The following is a 24,452-nucleotide window of genomic DNA, read 5'->3' as shown; positions in this document are numbered from 1 at the left end:
AGGTCTTTAAGGAGCTTCTAGGCGGTAACCACAAAGCCCTATGGAACGTCTTATCTAATAAGAGTTTCTTTGTTTACCTGGGGGCTTTGGGACATACCAGATCATCTATGCTAACAATGCAGTTTATGGTCAGGGCCTCAGGGCCTCAGGGCCTCCCCCCCACCCCCCACCCCCCACCCCCGCCCCCGTATCAGCTTGATCTCTGGAGGAGCCGGAGACTAAGGACACTCAGGTGGGCAGTTACCACATCTACATGACCTATCCCCAGTAAAACCCCTGGACACCAAGGCTGGGGTGAGCTTTCCTGCTTGGCAGTAATCCACACACCCTGCCACACATCACTGCTGGGAGAAGGAAGTGCTGTCTGTCCCTGGGAGAGGACAACAGAAGCTCACACCGTGAGCTCTCCTGGACTCTGCCCTGTGAACCTTTTCCCATCGGTGATTTCAGGCTGTATTCTTTCACTGCAATAAGCCATTACTGAGTATAACAGTTTTCTTTCCAAGTTCTATGAGTCCTTCCAGTGAATTATAGAACCTGATGGCAACTTGGATACCTCCCAAACGGTAACAAGAATGTTCACAGAAGCATCATTCATAGAAGACAAAAACTGGAAACCACCCAGGTGACTAACAACAGTAGACTAGTTAAATAAATTGTGGTATGTTTATATAATGAAGTGTTCCACAGCAAGAAAATAAACTGTAACTACACGCAACAATAAGCATGAACCTCTCAAACATAATATCCAGTGAAGGAAGCCACACAAAGGAGTACATAGTGTATGATTTTACTTACAGAAGGTCCAAAAACTAATCTATGGTGATAGAGGTCAGAATAAGGTTGCCTTTGGAATGCAGCAGAGAGAGAGAAAGCAAGCTCTCTAGTGCCTCTTCTTATAAGGGCACTAATCCCATTCATGAAGGCTCCATTCTCATGACCTAATCACCTCCCCAAGGCCCCACCTCCTAATACCACCACACTGGAGGTTAGAATTTCAACATATGAATGGAGGGGGGCAGCATTTGGCCCACAACCCAGGGAGAGGGCACAGGGGTGTTCGTGGGGTACTGGTAATGCGCTGGTATCTGATTTGGATGGTGGTCACAAGGGTACATTCACTTTGTCAAAGTGAATCAAGCCTGACACAGGATTTGTGCACTTTTCTATATGCATATGACATGAGACTTCAACAAAAAAAGTTTACTCCCCTACACACCTATTACAATGCCAGTGAAAGGAAAAAAGAAAGGTAGAAAGGGAGACAGAGAAGTAGAAAGGAGGGAAGGGAGGAAGGACACCAACCATACTGAGTGCTGGCAAGGATGCAAAGTAACTGGAATTCTCTGCTGGAATTCTCACTTTGGAAAAGAATCTGACAGTTTCTCACAAAATTAAACATACACTTACCATGTGACCCAGCAATCTCAGTCCAAAGAATCACCTAAGAGAAAGGAAAACTTATATTCACACAAAAACTTGTATATAAACAAGCAGCTTTACTTACTGTCTTAAAAAACGAAGAGCACATTCTCTTGACACATCCACATAACTGGATACTGTTACTCTGCTCAGCACTGAAAAGGAGTAACTGTTGATCCACACACTGACCTGGATGAATCCCACACAAGTGAAAGAAGTCAGACTCAAAAGGCAACACATGGTATGATTCAAAATATATAACATTCTAGGAAAGGCAAAACTTTAGGAACAGAAAACAGACCAGGTTGCCCAGGTTTTGTGGGAGGGGTTGACTCCAAAGGGGCACAAGGGAATGATTTGGGGTTAGACAGGTTATACAACTTCATTATGAGGCTGGTGGTTACACAACTAAATGTGTTTTTCAAAAGTCAGCACTGTTCACAAAAAATTAGGCTGTTTTACTGTACGCAAAGTGTATCTCAATACATCTGACTAAAAGATATATAAAAATGTTCAATGCTTACTTTAAAAAGGTAATAACAGATGCCACAGGAGATGTAAGGACAAAGCACAGAATATGAAGAATCTATTTCCAAGTGAGAATCAGGAAGTGCTTATGGAAATGTTCATATTTAAGCTGTTCCTGGAATGTAAACAGTATCTGGGCAGTTACTGCCTTTGAAGGACTAAGTTCCAAGCTTGAATTTATAGGAGAAAGTATCAGAGAGGATCTCATCTCTGCACTTTTGCCATGAGTACAGAGACACAGTCCCACAGCGACACAAACTGGAACCTAAGAGTCCCTCGGCCCAATCAGCCATCACATGACAGTCCCACTGCCTCGGCTTAATAAATAGTTCAGGGCCTTAGAAAAGAAGAGTCTTCAGGTCTTCCGCGGACTTCCTCCACAATGCCTGTCCCTTCAGAGTAAGGAGGAATGACCCACTAATAATAGAAGCTAACAATGTACATAACACTTACTGTGTGCTGGGTCTTGTTTATGATGTATATAAATATATACATAACATTACGTATAATATATAAAGTATGTGTACAAAATATTATATAATATATAAAATTTCGTATATATGTGTTACATATATGATATATGTGTGTATATATTTATATAACATATAAATATATATTTAACATAAATAGATACATATTTTATTAATATAGTTAATACATACAAGTACATATAATAATAAACACATAGTATATACATTTTAACGTGTGTGTATGTATATCCATGTACAACGTCTGTAAATCAAGTCTCACAACAACACTGTGAGGTAGGTAACTTTATGACCAACCTCGTTCACAGACAGGGACCTGGAGAACGGTGGGGTTAGTAAGTGGTGGAGCCGGAGCTGGGACCTGAGCAGCCTGGCTCCAGCACCCCCGCCCTGACCCCCCTGTTCCAGCCCCTCCACACGTAAGCGTGTGCTGGGGTGAGATCTGTTGGGAAGCCCTAGCGCTGTGTCTGGAAGGAGGCGCTCACTTGCTGGCTGCCCTCCCACAGCCGTAAGTTTAGAGGGCAAAGCAGGAGGTGATGCTCATTTCTGCACGGAAATACAGCTGCCCCCAGTGACCAGAGAGTCTCTGGCAAGTGACAGGGAAGCCAGCATCACCAAGCTGGAAGCAGTACATCAGAAAGGCTCAGGAGTGACAGCCCTCCTTCATCCCCTGGTTTCCCCCTCAGTCCCTCAAGGACTTGGAGCAAGTGACTTCTTAACCTCTCCATGCTTGGGCTTCTTTATCTGTAACGTAAGAAAAATAAGACTACCTGCCAAGTGAAGTAACACAAGTAAAACTTAGAACGGAGCCTGGCACAGTCAGGGCTTTGAAAATGCTATTATAATAAATCTGCTGCTTGTGGCAAACATTCCCCCCTCTGGTCCTGATGTTGTGAAGGCCATCCTCCCCCCCCCCAACTTCAGTGAGCTATCCTTGACATATAACACTGCATAAGTGTAATGTGTACAACTTACACATTTGATACAATTAATTTGATACAATTGTTGATTTGATACAATTATATATCTTGCACAATGATTACTATCATAGTTTGAGCTAACACCTCCATTCCATCACATAATTATCGTTTCTTTTTTGTGGTGAGAACACTTAAGATCTACTTTCTTAGCAACTTTGAAGTACGTAATACAGTATTATTAGCTAGAATCACCATGCTTCACGTTAGATCAGCAGAACTCATTAATCTTTTAACTGGAAGCTTCTACCCTTTTCCCCGGCACCCCCAGCCCCGGGTAACCACCACTCTACTCTCTGTGGCTCTGACTTTGGGTTTTATAAGATTCCACATACAAGGGAGTGAAGGTCTCCCTTGCCCTGTGGACTGCTGTCTCTTGCTTCCTCTGATGAAGGTCTTCTTCTGCCCTGCTGTTCTGTGTCCCTAGGAACAGGGGACTAGGCTCAACTGTAGGCTGGGATAAGGGAGAGGAAAATGAATTCTTTTGTGGTAACATTTTACTCAAAGCTGTTTTTCAGGAGGGGAAGCCTGCACTTTCTGCTCCCTGCGGCTTTATGTCGTGGCTGTGATTTCGGGCCTTTTTAAGACTGCAAATAGGCCTGACCCATCGGCATATCTCAAAGTCAACTTTCCTGTGCACCACTGCTCCGAGCTGGAGTTATTGAAATTCAGCTTTCTCCCTGACCTGGAGGAGAACAAACATCCCAGTGTTGCTCTAAGTGTTCAAACTGAGACCTCGCTGCTACTGATGAGAACGGGTAAGCAGGAGGGGACAGGAGAGGAGGGCAGGCTCCCTGGGCCCCTGGCACATTGTGTAATGTACCAGAAGAATGAATCTGGAAGAAACCTTTGAACCTGAAAGAACATCCCTAAAGTCAGTCTAGATTTTTAAAACCTCTATTAATGCCTCCTCCTCCTCCTCCTCATTTAAAATTTCACTTCTCTGTGAGGCAGATAAAATCCCTTAGCCATCCCTGTTCCTCCTCTTTCCTTCCATGTCATCAAAATTGAATTATAGGTCCACGGAGTCTGAAAAGGCCATATATTTGCTTCCTCAGCCTGTCTGGCAGCCCAGCATGGGCACGCGACCTAATTCCAGGCAACGGAATCTAAGAAAGATTTCTTTCCTAAGAAATAAGAGGCACATGGAGAGAAAGGGCCTCCCCTCTTGTTTGCTGGACGTATGTCTGCTTGTGTGTGATGTCCTGTCTTTATCCTTTCTCTTAAATGCAGGGCCCGTCCCCTGGGGTCAGGTTTGGCCCTGTGCCCATTCTTAGAAATCTCAATCACACGTGACTTCACCTCTTACTTCTCTCACTTACATCAGTAATTCAACAAATATTTATTAAACATTTGCCTTGTGCCATGTTCTAGAAGCTAGAACCATACAGACAAGATCTCTACTCCGGAGAAACTTGTCTAGTGGACTCCTCCTAACACAATCTCTTCAATTGTCTCCACCAGACATTTCTGTATGGTGGTCCCATCATCCCTGACACAGCACTCCTAAAGTCAAATTCACTCTCTTTTTTCCAAAACTGATTTTCCTAGCATACCCCATTTCTATTACGTCATTAAGTCCACGCCTACTGATTGCCAGAAGCTGCAGCTACACAGATAGGTAACAGTCTCTGATGCACATACACAATAACCACAATCCAGTGTCAGATGTGCCACAGTAGAGGTATGTCCAAGACAGGTGGGAGGAGTGTCTGAATTCTTCTGAGGGAGGCAAGGAAGGAGAAAGTGGGGAGAGTAAGAAGAGACTGAGCTGAAAACTGAACCTTGGACAATACTAATAGCGAGAGGGCAGAACAGTACCAAAGGCAGCAGAGAAGTCAGAGCATGGTAAGGCCCTAAAAGGTCTTCTGGCTTAGTAAACAGGAAGTGATCTTGGTGAGAATATTTCAGTGAAGTGGTGGGTTAGCGTGTGGTAGATGATAGAATAAATGGAAGGTGGTGAGGAGGGCTGGTTTGACATTCCCAGCCTCCCTTCCGGTAACATCATCTTGATTTTCCTTTGGGGCCCCCCTCCCCCACCAGTAGTTGGATGGAGTTGGCCCCACCCACAGATCCAGAACCTAGCCAATCAGATCACCACATATCCATTGCCATGGAGATATGCCCAGAGGTGGGCTTATGATTAAACCTGGGCCAGTGAGAAATCAGCTGGTGGAAGTCTCAGGAAAGAAGTGTTCTTTCCTACACCAGTTGGAAGCCCAAGCTCTTATCTTGTCAGAGCTGCACTACTGCACTAGCATTTCCACTGGCCCCGTTGACTCCTAATTCTTCATACTGACCAAAGCTTCCAAGCTGTTCTTCTCTGCACTGCTTTCATGTTATTCAAAAACTCCTGAGCAGCCACCATTAAATTCCTTGCACCTAATGCTTCACATTCATACTCCACAATCTGCATCAAATTTACCTTTCCTTTCACCTTCCTGTCATCAAGGCTTCACTTATCTTCCCTCCTCCTGGGCTGCCCACCCCTTTCCTTTCTATTATTCAAATCCTCTTATCTCTCAAAGTCCCAGCTTAAATACTGTCTTCTCTGACTCCCATTTAATATCAATATGAATTGATGGCAATTTTTTGGAAAACATGATTTATTGTCTAGGTTTATTACCTCTCACTTTACATATTAGTTTTCTTTTCTCTCCCAAATTACCTCAGAGGGAAGCTGAAGACAAAGACTGTGTCAAATTATTGGTATACTCTGTAGCATTTATGACAAGGCTTTGCATAGTCAACACTCAAAAATTTTCACAATGATTAATAGACATTTCCCAGTTTGGCACCAGGTAGCAGGAAATGGAGCTGAATGTAGAGCTGCAATTTACATGATGAGAAGAGATGTGGTGAGCAGGCATGAGGGGAAAAACTTAATGGATGCTGCGAATAGTATGGTCAAGAAGACAAAGCTGGGAGCCTGATAAATGGAAAGTTCTTGTATAAAGTCAGACTTGACAAGGCAGAAATAACCCCCAAACACAGGATGGGGACCATGGGACCAGCTCTGAAAACAGTGGACAAGCTGTGATCCAAAGGGCGATGGGAAGCCCAAGGAAAAGCTAAGAGACTTAGTTGAAGGATTAAGGCAGGGACTTTAGCAGCAGGTCTCAGGTGACTCAGAGGGTAGAGGATGCATCTACTTGGAAGGAGCCCTCATTGGATTTAGGGCACTTTCTCACTCTCTCCGACTCCCTCCCTTTAGAAGAATGAAGGAAGGCTCTTAGAACTGGCTTCCCAATTTCTGTGGAATAGTGATGAGGAGCCAGCCTCGAGAAGCTCCCAGGAGACCTCCCCATTGTCATTCTCGTAGTCGTTTCCAATCTTCCCTTACTTGATGACGACTCCTGAAATATCCTCTTCAGTTACCCTCTTTTTCAGGGTTATGCTCCTAATGGACTGGCCCTTCCCTCCCAATCTCATTGGCTGGGTCATCTCCATCTCCTGGCCTCTAAGAATCAGTGCCCCAAGCCTTCCTTAGACCTCTTCTTGTCTAGATTTGTGCTTAGGTCGCAGGGGACCTCATCCAGATCGAGGGCTTTAAATCCAGGGTTCTCATGAGCTGATGACATCAAATTTTGTATCTCAAGCCCTAATTTCTCTCCTCTCTCTTAAACTCCAGACTTGTGAATCCACTGCCCTGGAAACTCTGTTTCCACTTAGAGTTCTAATAATCATTCCAAAATCTGATATGTTCAGAATTAAACTTTAACACACACACACACAGTGCCAAATCCTACTTCACCTGCATTTTTGGCCATTTCTGTAAATGACTACTTCACTCTATAAGTTGTCAGACACAGCTCCTTACATCATCCTTGCCTGTACTCTTTCTCATACCTGACATCAAATCCATCAGCAAATTTGGTCAGCTCTGCCTGCCTTCAGAATACATCTTGATTCTGAAATGACTCATCATTTCCACCACTGCCGCCCTAGGCCAGGCCACCATCATTTCTCATCCGGACTTGCACTGGCCTTGTGATTGGTCTCTGCATTTCTACCTTTGTTGCCTACACTTCCATCTCACAAAGCATCCCTAGCAATCTTGCTGAAATGCAAGGAAAGTCTTTCACTCCTCAGCTTAAAAGCCTCCAGTGAGATTCTGATCCATGCTACAACACAGATGAAACTTAAGGACATTATGCTAAGTGAAATAAGCTAGACAAGAAAGGATAAATACTGTACGAATTCACTTACATGAAGTACCTAAAATAGTCAAATTCATAGATACAGAGAGTAGACTGGATTTACCAGGGGCCAGAAGAAGACAGAAATGGGGAGTTATTTAATGGGTACAAAGTTTCAGTTTAGGATGAAAATATTCTGGAGAGGAATAGTGATAATGGTTGTACAACACTGTGAATATACTTAATGCCACTGAACTGTACACTTAAGATGGTTAAAATGATCAATTTTATCCCCCCACCTCCAAATTTTTTAACCTTCCAATAGCTTCCCATCCCACTGAAGGTCAAATCCAAAGTCCTTACCAAGGCCTATAGGGTCCTACATCTCTGGGTCCCTGCTACCTCTCTAACCTCCTCTGCTACCACTCTCTACCCCATCCCTCTGCTCTGGCTGCACTGACCTCCTTGCGACTCCTCAAATAAGCCATAGACCTTCCCACTCAAACATGCCAAGCCCTGTCCTCCCTCAGGGCATGTCTTGGTGAGGATGTGGAGAAAAGGGAGCTCTCATGCACTGTTGATGGGATTATAAATTGGTGCAGCCACTATGGAAAACAGTATAGCGAGCCCTCAAAAAATTAACAATAGAACTACTGTATGATCCAGCATTTCCACTCCCGGGTATTTATCCAAAGAAAGCAAAAACATTAATTAGAAATGGTATATGTACCCTTACGTTCATTGCAGCATTATTTATAGTAGCCAAGATACAGAAGCAACCTAAGTGCCCATCAATAGATGCCTATGGTTGGGCTCAGTTCTGCTCTATGTGTGGTCATTTTTGTTTATTTTTGTTTTCATTTTTTATTATAAAATAAAATACAAATTTTTAAAATGCAAAACAAATATATATCTTAATGAATTATTATAAGATAAACACTCTTGTAACTACCACCCAGGTTAAGAAATAGAAGTTTATCAGAACTCTTCCTGTATGACCCGTCCCAAATATAGCCCTCTCTTTCCCCACAAATAATCACCATTCTGATTCTTACAGTAATCACTTCCTTGCATTTGTTTATGGCTTAATCATTTATGTACACATCCATATACCCTATGATTTAGTATTTTAAAAAATTGACATGTCATTTAAATCCCTTTTAATCTACATTTTCCTTCTCTATACCTTTCTTTTCCTACACTTTATCTGTTTAAGAACCTGGGCTTACTGATCTATAGAATTTCCCACAGTCTGAGTTTTACTGGTTGCATATTCATGGTACAACTCACCACGTTCCTTTGTCCTCTGTATTTCCTGCAAATAGGCAGCTGGATGTAGAGGCTTGAATAGAATCAGGTTTAACCTGCATCTACTTTATGGCGAGTCTACAGGTAATATCTGGTTTTCACTGCTTTTTGTTGTTGTTGTTGTTAGCAGCCATTAATGCTCATTGTCTAGATTCATTAATTCATTTAAATTGCAAAATAATAATAATATGTCCATCATTTCATCTTATTTATTAAATAAATTTTTAAAAGAACACAACCTCTCATCTACTAATGGTCACCCAGTGGTAGAGCCTATATAGGAAAGGCAGGATAGTGCTTTATTCTTTTCCTTTATTTATCCAGTTTTCAAAAGAATGAATTAATTCCCCATTATCCTCTAAAGGTGACTGATTAGTTTATTATCCATGAATTTAAATATATTATATATGTGTGTATATACATATATATACATATATATGTGTGTGTGTGTATATATATATATATATATATAAACTGAATCACTATGCTATACACCAGAAATTAACACAGCATTACAAACCAAATATACTTTAATTTCTAAAAATAAATAAAGGCTATCAGGAGGCAAGTAAATAAATAAATACATTCCATGTGTTTTGATCCACTGCAATTCTTATCCTTATTGCAGCTTAAATGTTCTTATCTTTGACCCCTGGGAGCCTCTTTACATTGGTTTCTGAGTCACTTTGACATGACTCTAATTGTTTTTGATAGATTCCTTGCTCTCTGGTATAACAAAATATTCCAAGATAATTTTTGCCACAGGTTTGGAGTCAGTCATTATACAAGTCCTGGTTTTCTTTTAGTGGAAAATGGCACTTCATAACCATAGTCTCTTATGCTATTGGATGAGTTGGTCAATATTTCTGGTCTTTTACAGTGAACAGAACTAGGAAATAGATTCTTTAAGATAAAACATTCATGGGTTCATGGTGATATTTCCAATTCAAATTCAGGACTATGGGGCTACTCTTTAATCTCTTTCATTTTACCCCTGAATCTCCTTTGTCCACACCAAGAATTCTGGTGTGGTTCTCAAAGACATGAGGAATGCCAAGCTATCCCACAACTGCTCATTTACTTTATCCTACATTATATACAGAAAAATTTTAAAGACAATAATACTCAGAAGAACCACCACCAATTATGTAACTAAAAACAATTTTTAAAAATCTTGCACACCCTATCTCCATTCTCACTAATTTTTCTTTTAGCTGTACTACATCCACATTGTCAAAACATAAAATCATCACATACCATCTGCTCTTTTCTACTCTTATTTGGTCTTCATATAGCTATGTATGTGATGCTTACCATAATTTCTTATATCAAAGTCTCTCTAGTCACTTTGGTTGCCTAAAGCTTGTTCTCTAACAGATTCCTGAGAAAGCACTCAGAGGAAGAATATTCCTTTAGTTCCTGCGCATTCATAACAGCTAGTATGTGTCTTTTATACTTGAAAGTCTCATTTTCCTTCCTTGGATATCATAGTATATGATTCCATTTTCTCCTATCATAAAGTGCTACAATCAAAAATTCTAACAATAATCCTCCTTCCCTAATACGCCACATGTTCATTTGGCCTAGATGCCTAAAGAGGTTTTTTGGTTTTTTTTTTCCTTTTTTCTTTAAAATTCATAAATTTCACTAGAATATGTCTTAGTGTTGGTCATTCAGCTCAATCCACATAGTGTGCCTTTTAATATGTAGTTTCAAATTTATTTTATTTCAGAAAATTTTTCTTGAGTTATAGTGTTTAGTATTTGTTCAGTTTTCTTGTTTTTCTTCTTCAGGAATTTCTTTTCAGCATATATTGGATCTTCTTTGCCCATACTTATTCAATAGTTGCATTGTTTCTCAATCTTTATCTTTTTTTTTTAAATCTTTTAATTGAGTTATAGTCATTTTACAATGTAAGGTCAAATTCCAGAGTAGAGCACAATTTTTCAGTTATACATGAAATCTTTACCTTTTTAATTTATTGTTCTTTATTTTAAAAAATTCCCTCCTTTTCACCTTCTATTTCTCTTAAGGCATTATCTATGTATTTATTCACTGGATTCCTTGCAGTTTAACCTTCATTTATTTTATATCTATATTTCTCTTGATGTCTGTCACTTCATTTCTGAGTTTTTCTATTTCTCAATAATTTAGTCTTTCATGTTATGTATCATTTTCTTAATGTCTTTTAGCTCATTCTGAAATAGTAGATTATATTTTGCTTCTTCTTTTTTTCTTTTTTTAAGCAAATGTATCTGGCCTGCTTTCATCACCTGTAAGGATTTTATTCTGCTCCTCATTCTCATTTTTCTTAGAATAGCTTTGTATGAGATTTGACCTCAATACTTTCCTGTTGATCATTTTTGTATGAATTTAGTTTTTCCTAAACTTTTATAAAGAGGCTTTGTTCAGGATAACTTTTTTAACTTCACAAAGTTACCCTTTCTGTCGTGTTTCATGTAGTACAAAAAATATAACAGCTTTGCCTATGTTTTCTTCTAGGAGGTTTATTGTATCTTGTCTTATGTTTAAGTCTTTGATTCATTTAGAGTTTATTTTTGTGTATGGTATAAGGGAGTGTTCTAGCTTCATTGATTTACATGCTGCTGTCCAGTTTTCCCAACACCATTTGCTGAAGATATTGTCTTTATTCCATTGTATGTTCTTGCCTCCTTTGTCGAAGATTAATTGACCAAAAGTTTGTGGCTTCATTTCTGGGCTCTCTACTCTGTTCCATTGGTCCATATGTCTCATTATCTCTCATACATCTCAGCAGTGTCCTCCTAGGGCAGTCTACCCAAGCAATAGAAATAAAAGCAAGAATAAACAAATGGGACCTAATTAAACTTACAAGCTTTTGCCTAGCAAAGGAAACCATCAGCAAAACAAAAAAACAACCTATGGAATGGGAGAAAATTTTTGCAAAAGATGAAACTGACAAAGGCTTGATCTCCAGAATATATAAGCAGCTCATACGACTCAACAAGAAAAAAATAAACAACCCAATTCAAAAATATGCAGAAGACCTAAACAAGTAATTCTCCAATGAAGACATTCAAATGGCCAATAGGCACATGAAAAAATGCTCAATATCACTAATTATCAGAGAAATGCAAATTAAAACTACAATGAGGTATCACCTCACACCAGTCAGAATGGCCATCATTCAAAAGTCCACAAATGATAAATGTTGGAGAGGCTGTGGAGAAAAGGGAGCCCTCCTACGCTGCTGGTGGGAATGCAATTTGGTGCAGCCATTGTGGAAAACAGTATGGAGGTTCCTCAAAAAACTAAAAATAGACTTACCATATGACCCAGGAATCCCACTCCTGGGCATATATCCAGAAGGCACCCTACTTCAGAAAGACACCTGCACCCCAATGTTCATAGCAGCACTATTTACAATAGCCAAGACATGGAAACAGCCTAAATGTCTGTCGACAGATGACTGGATAAAGAAATTGTGGTATATTTATACAATGGAATACTATTCAGCCACAAAAAACAACAACATAATGCCATTTGCAGCATGGATGTCCCTGGAGGATGTCATTCTAAGTAAAGTAAGCCAGAAAGAGAAAGAAAAATACCGTATGATATTGCTCATATGTGCAATCTAATAAAAAGAAAAAAGATGATGACAAATGAATTTAAATATAAAACAGAAACAGACTCATAGACAGAATACAAAATTGTGGTTACTAGGTGGGAGGCAGGTGGGAAGGGACAGACTGAGAGTTCAAAATCTGTAGATACTGACAGGTATATATAGAATAGATAAACAAGTTTATACTGTATAGCACAGGGAAATACACACAAGATCTTATGGTAGCTCACAGAGAAAAAAATGTGACAATGAATATATGTATGTTCATGTATGACTGAAAAATTGTGCTTTATATTGGAAATTGACACAACACTGTAAACTGAATATAACTCAATAAAATAAATAAATATATATGTGTGTGTGTATATATATATATATGTAATAGCTTACTTTGTAAGATTTCCTGAATATGTTCCCCTCACCCACCTTTATCTGGACTTTCTTTCCTTCATCTCTGTAGTGCCTATTCTGCTCAATTTTAATTCCACTCCCAGCAGTATCTTCAGGCAAAGGGCACCCAGGCTGGTGAGTTTTGAGAGTTTACAGGGGCTGGACTGCTCCACACCTTTCAGGTCTTACTGTGGGCCTGTGCACTCACCTGCTAATTGGAGTTGTCACAATAGTTTCAGCTGTTGTTGTAAAATTAGCTTGCTGAGCTTTCCAGTGAATACCTGTTGGATATTTTAGGGGTTTCTTGTTCTCAGGTTTGTCAGATGCCCCACTGCTTTTTCCTGCACAGATGATAATACTTTACAAGTCTTGTGACTATCAATGATTTATCCTCACCAGCTTGTGTTTCAGAGTCCACAGGGATACCTTCTCACACCTGGTTTTATTGGAAAAATTTGTGGGGTTTTGGTTTTGCTACCTAACTGTTCTGTCTGTTTTTTTGTAGCAATCAGGCAAGTTCCAAACGCAATTCTTCCACTACCATTTCCATCTTCCCAGATCCATGTGTTCACTCTGAGGCCCAGACTGAAGGGACAGGAGTAAACAGGGGAAGCTCTTCTTGTGATAAAGGAAAGATGCAAGGGAACAAGCTTGAAACCAGAGCATGCCTAAACCTCTGCTTGCAGTACACATTTGTGAACGCTCCATTGGCCAAAACACCCACAAGGCCAAGCACAACATCCAATCTACAAGAAAGTAATACTTTGCTTCCAGGAGAAAGAACTACCAACTTACACAAAGAGCACAATGAGGAATTGAGAACAATAATGTAATGTTCCACATCAACCAACTGCATCTGCCCCGAAGGCTTTCCCTCAATCTCGCTAAAATGCTTTCAAAAAATGGTTTGCTAATTGTACTTCTATCTGTAGATATGAGAGTGTCCATTACACGACTGCGCTCAGTACTGAATATTTTTACATTGTTGTTAATTTAATAAGTAAAACCTACGTGTGGTTTAATGTTTAGATTGCACTTCTGTTGTTTTTGTGAGGTTTAATCTTTTTTTTTATTAGTTTATTAAGCCATTTCTGTTTCTTCCTTAAGAACTTGTCTCCTCACGTCCTGTATCCATTTCTCTATGGTAGATGTTGCTTTTCTTACTGATTTATAAGACCTCATTTCATATTAAAGATTTTAATCTTTATCTTTCATATTTCTTGTACAGATTTGTTCCAATTTGTCATTTTCCTTTTGTATCATTTATCTAATTCTGCATAACAAATCACCTTAAAACTTAGTGTTCTAAGCCACAAAACATTTATGGTTACTTACAAATCTATGCGTCAGCAGGATGTATCTGATGACCTGGACCAGGCGTGGCTGATGTCGGCTGGGCTCATTCATGCATCTACTGTCAGCTGGTGGCCTGGCTAGGGAACAGATGGTCCAGGATGGTCTCACTCACGTATTGGCTGTTGGCTTGCTGTCAGCTGGTGCAATAGGGATTAATGGGCCATGTTACTACCATACTTTTAAACTGCATTTATATAATTTAAATATTAAAAGTGCACATATTTTAAATTTTATATATTCAAAGTTATCATTTTTTCTTATGCGATTTCTTTATTGTTATTATGTTTGTAAAGTTCTTTCTCAATCCCAAGGTTTCATAAATACTTAGGTTTTCTTTCACATTTTTATTTTTATTTATTACATCTAAGTCTTTAATCCATTGGAAATTGATTGGTTATGAAGTGAGAATTTAAACGGTTGTTTTTCCACATGTGGTTAACCAATTATCCAAGCACGATTTATGGATTATTCTTTCCCCCTCCCATGGATTGGTGACATCATCTTTTATCACAGAGGGTATTATGATATGGTCCTTGGGTCTGTTTAGGGGCTCTGGCCTTTCTTCCGCTGATGTCTGTCTATGGGTTCTTGTACTGCCCAAATCTCATACAGTCAAGGGGTGGAAGGAACTCACAGTTGGGGTGAGATGATCATCATTATTTCCGCAAATTAAGTTCATACTGTATTAACCATTCTGAAGCCTAGGGCTCAGGATGAGCTATGAAAGTTCAGGAGGGAGATGGGGGCATCAATCCAGACCTCTCGAAGGGCAGAAGTCTTTGAGCAGAGGGAGAGTGCTTAAGAAGATGACTATCCTAACCCAGCATTTGTTGTGGAAAGCAGAAGATCTATAATTACAATCTGGACAAGAAGAGAAACCCTTGGCTTTTTTTACCATTATCTGAGGTGCCCAAGACACTCTGGCCAGACCGAAGCCCCGCAGAGCTGCACCACTAACGCAGGCACAGGGTGTCACTGCGCAGCGAGGACCGGCGGGCAGCAGCCCCTTTGCCTGCAGCAGAATAGATAATATTTATTGATTTTCCTTTGAGTAGCAGGTTTAGTGAAGACTGCCAATTCTCCGGGGGGATAAACACGAAATGGATTATCCCTCCCCCAAATCTATCAGTTCTGCTCTGTGGCACCTCCTTTTCCCACTGGGTAGCAGGCTCCATTAGCTATGTATACACCCGTCTGATTCTATAACTTTTCATCATTTCAGTTATCAAAACGGTTTCTCTCCAGTTATTAAGTTTCAGCGCTGTTCAGTTTAAAATTTCAATTTTATATTTGATCCAAAGCTTTCCTCTTAGCCTCCAATGCAGACTAGGCCACAGGCTTTAGAAGATTTGAGAGTGGGGGAGGGGAGTGGAGACGTGGCCTACTCTCTCTCTCCCCCACTCCTCGCCCTCCCTATGCGTCCCTTTCTGACTTTGGGCGAAGAGGAAGAAAAGTCAAAGCTGAATATGCTTTTTTGTGATTGCCAGTGGCAGGACTGTTGGTCCCCATGGCTGACCAAGTAGCCCTGGGGCCTGCCCTAGCACTCAGGGCCAGGCAGCTTCTGGTGGGCCCTTGAGAAACATGTGGCTTCCTCTTCCAGCCAACCCCCAGGTGACAGCATTTCTCCAATGCACACGTCTCTCTGCCCAACATGCAGCCATCCTCCTGCAAGTCGACAGCCCCCAGACTACAGGGCCTGTGAGCAGGAGAGGCATCCATCCGTGTTCTTAAACCAGGAGGTTAAGAGGATAATCCTACTCACCTCACACCAGTCTGTTACATTTCCAGCCCATGAAAACTTCCTTCTTATGACCCCTGCACCAGGTTCCCGCAGATCTCAAGGCTGGTGATAGCCCTGGACTCTGTGTTAATCTGGGCTCCTGATGCCCCAAATCTCTGACATAGAGGTTATGTTATATTTATGTTAACTACTTCAGTTATTAAGTGTTTGCCTCATTATAAGATCTAAGATTCAACAGAGAGGAGGAATCACTTTTCTAAGACTACTCACCAAATCAGCACCATGCTCAGATTAGAATGGAAAGTGTCAGGGAAGAACCAACCTCCTAGCTGGGTAATCTTGGACAACTTACTTAACCTCTCTTAGTTTCAATTTCCTCAACTGTAAAATAAACATAGTAATAATAGTATCTATCTTATAGAGTTTCATTGCTTAAATAAGATCCTACACAAAAACCCCAGTGCCTAGTACCTAAAGAGTTCTCATTTATGGTAGTTACTATTATATTTGTTTGTTTGGTTTTTTCCATTTTTTAAATTGAGGTATAAGTGACATATAACATTATATTAGTTTCAGGTGTGTGACATACGGATTCACTATGTGTATATATTGTGCAATGATCACCACAATAAGTCTGGTTAACATTGATCACCTTGCATACTAGCAAGCATTTTTTACCCCGTGACGTGGACTTTGGAGATTTACCTTCTTAGCAACTATCACATATGCAATACAGTGTTGTTAGTTCTAGTCTTATGATAGTTACTGTTGTTCTAAACAAGAGACTCTCCTCAGGCCCCTGTAAATTCAAATATGTCCAAGCGTCGCTGCCTTGCAGACAGCCAAGGCGTGAGTTTTTGGGAGTAACTCCCAAGCAAGGGATCAGCGTGCAGCTGCTGACCTTCCACCTCTGCAGTGACTGCTCCATTCACATGGTGAGACAGCCTGGGAGCGGGGTGAGAGGGAGTGTTTGTGGGTCTGTTTGTGCATACCATCACATGAATTTGCATACATATATATTTTAACATTTTCCAGCTGCAGGGATAATGTTCTAGAAAACTCTAAAAGAATTTGGTGTTTCTCAGTACTGAGACCTACTGCTCTATAACAAACTGCCAGCTAGTGGTCAGGAGTCAATTCACATTAAAGAATAAAGATTAGGAGATAACTGACCCTTTGAAAAGTCATTCATGGGATGTTCGTAATTCACATTGCATCTGCTCTCAACTCACCCCCTGGGTTTCTTATTTTATACTTATTTCCAGATTAATAGCCCAATTAGAAACCTATGGACTAAAGCCGTACCAAAGGCAATGACCCTTCTTCCTGCTACCAGCTCGCCCTTTAAAAATCGTCCTGAAATCCAAAGAAAAGCAGCAGGGCTCTTCCATTCCTGGACGAACTCTGCCCTCTAGTGTTCATTCGCACGCGTGTGCACCAGCACTCGAGCGTCTCCTTTGTTATCTTTTTCCTCAAGGGAGGTGAACAGAAGAGGCCTGCCACCCCCTCATCCCTAACTCCCATCAGTCTGCTCTGTGTAGATAATCCACCAAAAGGCTCAGATGTTTCTGTCCCATGTGTTCGAAATTAATTTAGCCCATCAATCTCGCTCTGTGGGAAGAAGCGTCCCTCAGCAGACTTGTAAGGATAAATTTCGGTGCAGAAAGCAGAGGGGATGTCTGAGCTCTCCAGGACCTTCCGAGGGAGGGGGGTTAACTTGTGCCCAGGAAGTGGAGCCTTGGCAGGGCCACGTGACCAATCCTGGACCTTGATGTCCTCGCTGTGAGAGGAGCGGAGCAGGCTCCACAACCTTGCCTCCACTGTACAGGAGGGGAACCGGATGCCTGTGATGCAGTGGAAAGGACACTAGGTGTGGGGACAGGGGGTCTGGCCTTCAATTCCAGCTTGAGCTGAGGGACCTTGGACTAGAAATTAATTTTTCTCAGCCTTGAATGTCTCATCTTATTAAATGGGAACAAGGACTTGGTGCTGCCAATGGCATCATTTTCTTATAAAAAGCAAGCAAAAGAGGGCAGGAGGGGCAACGCAAGGCTCCCCAAGTGCAGCAGAGTCGCAGAGAGTTGTACACGGTGCAGATTCCAGGGCTCCAGCCCCTGAAGATGGAATCAGAAGGGGAGGCAAAATAATGAACCCCCAAAGATGGCCACGTTCAATCTGCAGTACCTGTGAACATGTAACCTTACATGGCAAAAGGGACTTTGCAGATGTGACTAGATTTAGGATCTTGAGATGGGAGATTATCCTGGACTACTTGGAGGGGCCCCACGTAATCACAATGGTCCTTAGAAAGGAAAGAGGGAGGCAGGAGAGGCAGAGGTGGGGACAGAAGCACAGAGCCAGGCGCTGCAGCCGTGAGCTCAGGAAAGCCGGCGGCCTCGAGAGGCCGGAAAAGACAAAGAACAGACTTGCCCCGAGCGCCTCCAGAAGAAACAGCTCTGCCAACATCTTGCTTTTAGTACCTCAAGACCCACTTTAGGACTTCTGACCTCCAGAGCTGTAGATAATAAACGTGTATTGTTTGAAGCCATGAACTATGTGGTAATTTGTTACAGCAGGCTTAGGACACTAATACAGGTGTTGTGGGGGATAATCAATGATCACAAATCTGCATTTTTGACAGACTCCCTGGTGAGATCCTTATGCAACACTAAATTTAGAAGCCAGGGGTGTAGGGGAAAGAGACGGGACCATGAATTCTATGTTGGATCTAGCTCTGGCACCATTAGCTGTGTGACTTTGGCAAAGTCACTCACCTTGCTGGGCCTTGGTTCCCCCATGTGTAAAAGGAGGCAGTTTGGAGGGTGCTGTCTAAGGATTTTCTTGGCAGGAGCATTCTGAGAGTCTGAAAGAAAATAGAGAAGCTCTTTGAAAAGAGTCAATTCTGCCCAGTGTGGGTCCTACTCCTGGAATCTCCTAGAAGAGATACTGTTAAATATTGGAACAGTTAATTTTTATACAGCACTTCCTCTGTGTCAGGTCTTGGTCTAAGCTCTTCACTCAAAGGAACAGCTATCTATGGGGTTATCTTGGCGCAGCGATGATTAATGTGCAATTAATAATTAAATGCTTTGGAGGGATGATTTCTAATCAGGAGTCTGATCAATAAGCCAGTAAAGGAGGGGTGGGCACCATCTTCAGCTAATTAAGGGGGCGACTCTGTCTCTGCTATGAAAAGAAAAATGTCACCAAACATTACAAGCAGCCCGAGGGGTCTGGATAGAAGGGGGAGGGGGTTTCTGTTGCCAGGCAACGAGCTCCTCATCACTAATCATGTGCATAAAGCGCTGGGTCCTGTTCTCAGCACAGCCAGGGGGCCTCCATCCTTCTCCCACCCCCCTGCCCCCGACAGCTGGCCTTTGGGCTCCGGTTCCAGACACCTGGACCCTGAAACAGGCTTAGGACCCCTCAGTATTCCAGGGTCAGTTCTGCTGCTAAAAAGCAAAATGACAGAGAAAAGATGCTTTATGTCCATCTCAGATGAGCTGAGCCTTGGCACTGATATTCCAGAACACCCTTTCCTACACTGCAGCCTTTTGAATGAGCCATCACCCCTGCGGCTGGCTTAGATTTGAGAAAATCCCTTTGTGACCCCTACATTCAAGGGAGGCTCTTACTATTTGCCATGTGGATGCTGAGCAAACATGTGGGCCCCTGGGCTGGTTTTCAATGTGCTATGCAAACACTTCTCTCTGGATATAGCCAACTGTCCAATTACACGAGATGCAGCCCCCTTCCTCTGGGGATTTGTTGTCTTAAAGTGCGAGGACCCAGTGTGATCGGGGAGTTTACATAGCACATGTCATACAGAGAATATGCACCCACTGGGGAAGCTGCGGTCCCCCGGGGGCCCAGCCATCTTTTGGAAGAGAAGCGCAGAAGGCGGTTTCGTCTGTGACTCCTTCTGGAACTCACAGGCTCAGGATTAGCCAAAAATGGAAGAGGTGTTTATATCTGTTTCCTTCCAAGACACACAGGCTCTCCAGGAGAATGGAGAGCTGCTTTTGAGCTGTGGGGCCAAATGCTACGTTTGGGATGTGGTACTGGAGTTATCTAAGGGATGCCTCGGTCCTGGAAGATTATTTCAGAGAAAAGTCATTCCAAGCATTGGCTAAAAAGATAGACGTGACTCCAGAATGTGGAAATGTACCAATCTGTTTACCCTCCACAGTTCTAAAGCAGGAGCTGTCCTGTTCCAAAGTCAGAAAGGGGGCTGGTCTTCCCTGGGGAACCCTGAGGGGCTGGCGCCATCCCCTAGTGACCAGGCAGGCTGCATAGCTGTGAAATGGGGGGCACATCTCCGCCACCTGTCATGCCCCCCCCCACTGAGCCCCACTGGCCTCTGTGCTACCCACTCAAAACTACCCACTTGAGGCCTTTGCACAGGGCCCCAGATGCTCCACATGACATCTGGGTGACAAGAGACCTTCTTTTTCATCACCCTGTCTATAAGAATAGATCTGCCACCAGCATTTACTCTCCACCAAACATTTTAAATTTTCTTCAAAGTACTTCATTCTCTTTCTCCCTTTCCATGTGTCTGTCCATCTATGTTTTATTTGCTCATTGCCTGTTTCATTCACTGGGGTGTAAGCTCTGTGTCTGTTTTACTAACTGCTGTGTCCCTGGCACCTGCCACCATGCCTGCCATAGGCCAGCCCTCAATTCACATTTGCTGAGTGGGTCCCAATTCCTGTGATTCCACTCTTTTTCAGGAAGGCATGAGGCTCTTAACCCACTTCTTCATCCCCCAGGCACACACAGCTCCTCTCTGGAGGCAATGGATGTATGAGCTTCCAGTGTATCTTTACCAGTACGTTATACTTATTCAAACAATACACACGTGGCTACATTCCTCCCACCTGTCCTTTTTAAAACAGTTATAATAGAGTACTTTATTTCTTCTATATTGTGCTTTTTTCACTTTATATATCTTGAAGATCATTTCATATCAGTTCATGGAATAACCTTATTTTTTTCTACAGCTGAGTAATATTCCAAGGTATGGACGTAAAGTAATTTATTTTTCTGGTCTCTTCTAGATGGACCTGTGGGTTGTCTCCCATCTTTTGTTATTGCAAATAGTGTTGCCAGTCATCTTATATCTTCTCACATTGTGGTATGTGACCACATAAATTCTACTGCAAAAATTCTTAGAAGTCAGATTGCTGAGTCAGTGGATATATATGTGCCCTTAATTTGGAGAGACGTTGCCAGAGTGCTCTCCACAGAAGTCGCATCTGCATTCCTACCGACAGTTTCTGAGAAAGCTTGTTTCCTCACATCTTTACAGGCTTTCTTTTACCTCTGCCAATTTGATGGTGGAAAAGTGATACTGCAACGGTATCGTATTTTGCATTTGCTCGTTGTGAATAAGGTTTAATGTCTCTCTGTATTTCTAAGAGGCATTTGTATTTCCTTTCTCATGAACTGCCTATTTTTCTATTAGGCTGCTGGTCTTTTTGAAAAATCGACTTGTAGGAACTCCAATATATTAGGACAATTAATCTTCAGCTGTGATATGAGTTACAAATATTTCCCCTTATATCCTTTGTCTTTGGATACAAACCATTGTATGTTTTCTGCTTTTTTAGATTTTCAGTCTACTTTATGCATCTGTGTATGGATGTGTGTGACTGCCACCTTTTAATTTGCTTTTTAAGCATTTTATCATATGTCATTATATGTTTAGCAGAATTCTTGGAAATCACATCTTTTTCAGTTAAAGTTAAATTGGTGCTTCCCTGATGGGGGTTTAGGATCTGTTCTCAACTTCCGATGAGAGTCTACTCGATTCCTTGAGGAATCCTGAGAGATTTGGAAAGCACTGAAACTGTGAGAATCCTCATCTGTTTGATGTCGGCTCTTAGAACTGTTTCAGAGAGTGACACTTTTGACTCTCAGGATTCCAGAACGTACCACCCATCTTAGTCTTTAATCAACTCTCCCCTCAGCACAGGGACAGGAGGTGGAAGCAGCTGGAAAGCATCAGTTCCCAGAGAAAAGGAGCCTTTCTCACATGTCACTCGCCAGGACCAGAATCGTCCGGGCACCATCCACCTGAACGGACCCGCCCTCCCCTCACAGCGTTCACCTCCCCCACATCCCTCCTGCCGCTTCGTCCCGAGGGCCCAGTTCTCGGCCTCTGCTCGGCCAGCCATGCCCACCTCCGCACTGTAGCCAAAGCACTGGGGCTCCTCCAGGTTTTCTGGGCCTGAACGGTGTTCATGCTTTTAAAGAACATGATTGCAGAATGGCAAGTATGAAATTAAATACGAAAGTGAATAGAAGGGGGAAATAAATCATAACCAATTACAAAGTTGGGAAACTGACACAAAAAACACAATATATAGAAAAATAATCTATGAATTTCTGTTCATTGGTTGTCTGACATACTTCTAAAATTCTATTTTCCTTAATTTTGGGCTGCACAGTCTGTGACTGTCTCTTCATGTGACAGTAAGTTGGAAACATCATTGTCCACAGAGGGAACAGAGATTTCAGGTGTTCGTCTAGCATGGTTGATCAGTTAGAAAAGTTTACTTTAGCTTTACAACCTGTAATTGGTAATGTCTTGCTAAGACATAGTCTGATACATTAGGAGCCATGAATCATGTGACTTTACACACAGACATCCTCACTACTGATTAATCCTACGTGATTAAATCCACAAGAATTCTGATAAATTCCATTTTGCAAAATTTCCATCAAAAAAGGAAAAAAATGTATAGTATGTTTATATAGCTTTTATCCAGTATATTCCCATAGGGGAGAAGTTAAATTTTGACCAAAAGTCAAGAATTCCATCTTCCATCTTATAATTTTACATATCTGATAACTGGAGGAATTTTTCAACAAGGCCAATCTTTGGCTCTGTACGTTTCCAACTCGTTTCTCCTCCACTCTCCACATATTTCTGGAGGTAAGAAGCATGGGCCACAGTTGTATCATGAAATGACCACTAGCCCTGCCCCTTCTTGTCACCAGGCCGACAAGTCAGGACAGTGGGAATATTCCTAAAAACCATTCTTCCACCCAACCAACAAGCAAGCTTAAAACAATTGGAAGTCATGTAAAAATACCCCATTTTACACACAGTAAATGTATCCTCCACTCAATTTCTCTCTAGTTGGTTTTCCAAAAATGCCTTTAGTCATGTCAAAACCAGGAAGAGGAAGGATTTAACAGAGGGGAGGTTGAAATGGAAAGAGACTGATGTGGTCTTGATAATTGCAGCTAATGCATCGCCTAAAAATTTTGCAAAAACATGAACGTGACTCCCACCCTGGGCTGTGGAGAGATTCGTGTGAGTGAGTGGCCTTGAAGCTTAAGCCTCATAAGCCTCTAGACAGGTCCACCTCTGAGCCTGTGTCTCCCCACCCTTCCCCACTGCCGGGCCTTCATTCAGAATTGCCTCTGTACATGTCAAGATGATCTTGATCTCCAGGGACAAACCCAACTGAAACAAACTGATGGAGGACGTACTGATTTCCAACCTGCTAGGCTCAGAACAACCGGAACCAGGGATGGAAACACTGCCAGGACTTTCCATCTGTCCTCTTCACACCTCGGTTTCCAGCTTTACAAATGTAACTAAAACTTCGACGTTGTACGTGGCTTGATCTCCGCCAACTCCACGCTCACACTGCATTGTTTTGCCCCTCGAGAGGGAAATCCCTCAGAAAACTTGGACTGGGCAGCTGGGGTCATGCAACCATACTGGTGGGGCACTAGGATGGATAGCTCCCTGCGAGATCTTCAAGGTTGGAGCAGGGAAGAATGGAGGGGTGCTGTGGTAGACGAAACGATAGCCTCCACAAAGATGTCCATGTCCCAATCCCTGGGACTGTGACTATGTTACCCTACACGGCAAAAGGACTTTGCAGGTGTGATTAGGTTAAGAATCTCAAGATGGGGAGATTATCCTGGCTTAACTGGGCAGGCCCAATGCAATCACAAGGTCCCTATAGGAAGGAGGCAGGGAACTCAGAGACAGAGGAGATGTGAATGACAGAAGCAGAGGAATGGGGGCCATGAGCCAAGGAACGCAGGCAGCCTCTATAAACTGGGGAAAGCCAGGGGATGGAGTCTCACATATTGCCTGTGCAAGGACTGGAGCTTTGCCAAGGCTTGATTTTAGGACTTCCAGAACTGCAAGGAAGTGAATGTGCATTGTTTAAGCTAATCAAGTTGTGCCAATTTATTACACTAGCAACAGGAAACAATACAGGTGCCAAGATGATAACAAATGCAAGCCCACCGTGCCTTTTCTCTCTTCCTTCCTAGTCTACCCATGTGCTACAGGCTGAACTCTTCCTCCCCAGACTCACGTGTGAAGTCCTAATGCCCCCATATCCCAGAGTGTTTGGAGACAGGGTCTTTAAAGAAGCACTTAGGTAAAATGAGGTGATATGAGTGAGTCCGGGTCCAACATGACCTATGAGAAAAGGAAACTAGGGGCACAGGTGCACACAAAGG

At 42.1% G+C, this 24,452-nt stretch overlaps 1 protein-coding gene across 1 annotated transcript in view; it reads right to left on the bottom strand.

The window, feature by feature from the left end:
* Positions 1-1,414: 1,414 nt before the first annotated feature.
* TMCC3 (transmembrane and coiled-coil domain family 3) overlaps positions 1,415-24,452 on the bottom strand; it is a 272,235-nt gene continuing 249,197 nt past the window's right edge. Inside the window, exons 4-5 of the transcript XR_012078510.1 lie at positions 14,195-14,352; positions 1,415-1,444 (exon numbers count right to left, since the gene is read on the bottom strand). The gene's annotated coding sequence lies outside the window, so the exon portion shown is untranslated. The remainder of the gene's footprint in view (positions 1,445-14,194; positions 14,353-24,452) is intronic.

The sequence above is a fragment of the Vicugna pacos genome, chromosome 12 (assembly GCF_048564905.1).
Source record: "Vicugna pacos chromosome 12, VicPac4, whole genome shotgun sequence".
Classification (NCBI taxonomy): Eukaryota; Metazoa; Chordata; class Mammalia; order Artiodactyla; family Camelidae; genus Vicugna; species Vicugna pacos.
Note: the sequence above shows the minus strand (reverse complement) of the source record. Positions and strands in the feature narration are given on the sequence as shown.